A 3,116-nucleotide genomic window follows, 5' to 3' on the forward strand; every position below is an offset into this window, starting at 1 on the left:
TAGCCTGGAGACCTGAAAACAGGGGGTGTATGTAATGTTCAGGAGGATGAGCACCTTTGGTGTAATGACCTACTGATATCTTTTCAGATGTACATATTCATCTTTTGTTTCTCCTTGTTGCCAAACACTCACTAGGGACTCAAAGAAGCTATAGCATGTGCAGCATTCAAACCCCAGCAAAAACTGTTTTGGATGAAAGAATAAGACAAGTTGAGGATAATCAAAAGAGATCAGGTGGGTAAGGCAAGCAGATATTTACTCCAAGCACGTGACGACTTGTCTCATTGAAATGGGTGAATGAGAACAATTTGTTCCAGTGGCCACGACGGCAGCTGAAGCAGGCATTGTGGAAGAGTTAGAGCTTGGTTAGACTTCGAAGACACCAAGATTATCCTCTATATCCTGGGTATTCACCAGTCATCCTGATTTTGTCTTGCCACTGTATGTCAATGACTCAGAAATAGAGTGCGGCTGAAGGCGTTGTGCAAAACTGCTTCACTTAAAGTCAGTCCACACTTGAGCCAATTCATCACGAAGGATGTCATTGGTCCACTTCAAAAATGAAGGATGAACAACTGCTTGACAAAACAGTCAGTCAAATAGAGAAAATATTCAGTAATATGCATGGTTATTTTGTCCTCCAGGTAAACTAGATTAGGTTTTCCTTGAAGAGATAGTTTTCTCGAGTACTTGCTGGAAGTCTAAGTTCATGACTCCTATCTGTGTTCAGAAAGGATATAATGTGGGCCTCTGATTTCACTTGTCCAATTGTGTGAAACTTAAAATTTTAGGTCTTTCCTAGGGCAAGTGAAGATTAAGAAACTTGACCAGGTTTACATAATTACTATATGTGAAAGGAGAGATTTGAACCAGACATTCTGACCTCTGATGTCAGGTGTCTAATCAATATTCATCGTTTTGTCTCTTAATTAAAAAAAAAAATGGGAAACCACTTTTACTTTCCTCTGACCAGTCCTACTACCGGGGATTACTCTTTCTTGTTATAGAATATATTTCCAGTGTCTAAGCCAACAATCTTAATAACCCAGTGTGTAATTTAGGAGTCCAGCATGCTAATCTCCCCATGAGAGTTCCTCTCAGTTAAAATGATATAGTTTTTCAAGGAACAATTTGTGTCATCTTTGAAACAATTTAGCTTTTTAAATTTTGTCCTCCTTTAATGACCATGTCAACTCCTACCAACTGTAGAAAATACTTTATTTGAGAGGAGTTCTGTACTAAACAATAATTGGGAAATTTGTCTCATGATAGTTCAGTTCCCTTTCTTCCCAATGACCTTCCTAAATTCTTAGAATTATGCCAAAGTAGAATAAACTTTCACAAAGAGTAGTGGAGTAACTAGTGGTCTTCAAGTTATCACAAGGTGTTGGGGGTGTAGTAAAGTAGATTACTAAACAATTATTCTTTAGGCTGCATATTCTCTAGAATCACATTTAGCTTAAAGATATTGAAAAATTCCTTATCCTATGGCACCATTTGTTTGGAGATGTTCTGTCCAACATTTTTGGAGTGCATTTTTCATATCTTTGTTTCTCAAGCTGTATATAATAGGGTTAAACATGGGGAAGACCACAGTATAACAAGCAGTAACCACTTTATCTGTGTATGGAGAGTACTTTGTGGTTGGACATAAGTACATGAACAAAAGTTTCCCACAGAATAAAGCTACAACTATTAGGTGGGAGGGGCAAGTGGAAAAGGTCTTACTTCTTCCTCCATATCATTTGATGTTCACAACTGTAATGAGGATACAGAAGGAAGAAAAAAAGATGATCATAAAAGTGCTCATCTGCAAGAAGCCATATAAAGCAAAGAGCAGAAACTCATTGAGGGAGGTGTTGACATAAGACAAAGCTAGTAATGGTGACATGTCACAAAAAAATGACTGATAACATGGGATCTGCAGAATGGCAAACTGAAAGTCAGAGACACATGAACCAGTTGAAGTCATGCTTCCACCGAAATAAACCAAGACAATGAAGGAAACACACTCTTTCCTGGGCATAAGTGTTAAATATATCAAAGGGTTACAGATTGCTGCAAAGAGGTCTAAGGCCGTTTCAGCTAGAGTGAGGCATTCTGCATCAGCAAAGTAAGCAAAGAAGTGCATTTGAATAGCACAACCATATAGTGAAATGCTCTTCTTAGATGATAAGAAGTTTGCTAGCATCTTGGGAGCTGTGACTGTGGAATAGGTGATGTTCAGAGAGGAAAGATTACAGAGAAAACAAAAAACAGGAGTTTGAAGATTTGAATCAATATTGACCAGGAATATCAAGCCAATCTTTCCCACCAAGGTCAAAACAAAAGGAAGAGAGTGATGCTGAGTGGCAGGTATTCTGTGAAGCTGACAAAAATACACTCATCTGGTGCAGGATAATTCCTCTCAGTCATCTTCTCTGTTGGGAAGACCTTCACAAATGAGATGAACAGTAGGTGGGGTTATCAGTTGGGGTGTGGGTTATAAGATAAATCCAGAACCGTGTTCTATCTCTCTCACTTCCGTGAAAATGAATAGAGAGATAAGAATGTCTTTCCTGTTTTATCAAGAAAACATCCATGCGGCGGGGGAGGGGGGGGCGGTGAGTCAAGATGGCAGCGTAGAAGGATAGACCTGTAGAAGCTCCTCTCCATTGCCATAAAACACCTGTAAAAATTATTCTAAGCGAATTCTAGATGAACAGAAGTCACTTTTCAGACCTTCCTGATAAAAAGGCCAGAACTCAATAAGAAATTCCATCTTCAAATGCAGGTCTCAAGAGAGGCATAAAAAGGTAACCAGAGGAAAAGAAAACTTTCTACTCAATTTGGAAAAACTGTTAACCTCACTACAAGGGAAGATGATACTCTTTAATCCAGAGAACTGTATATCTAAAATGAAATATAAAAGGGATATTCAGAGATAGAAGGAACAGGTATAAAGTAAATTATGTGATGACAAAAATGTACTTTATGCATACGAAGGGACTGTAGCAGGACATGTAAAAAGGTGGAAGCAGAAAATGATAAATTACATGACAGGAAGAAGTCCAAAATTATATTACAGTAGAAGTAAAGAGGGAAGGGAGACTAGTATAGTTTGAGAGGTACTCTCA

At 38.3% G+C, this 3,116-nt stretch overlaps 1 pseudogene; it reads right to left on the reverse strand.

The window, feature by feature from the left end:
- Positions 1 to 1,454: 1,454 nt before the first annotated feature.
- LOC140516773 (olfactory receptor 5AS1-like) lies at positions 1,455 to 2,415 on the reverse strand (annotated as a pseudogene).
- Positions 2,416 to 3,116: the final 701 nt, after the last annotated feature.

The sequence above is a fragment of the Notamacropus eugenii genome, chromosome Y (assembly GCF_028372415.1).
Source record: "Notamacropus eugenii isolate mMacEug1 chromosome Y, mMacEug1.pri_v2, whole genome shotgun sequence".
Lineage (NCBI taxonomy): Eukaryota > Metazoa > Chordata > Mammalia > Diprotodontia > Macropodidae > Notamacropus > Notamacropus eugenii.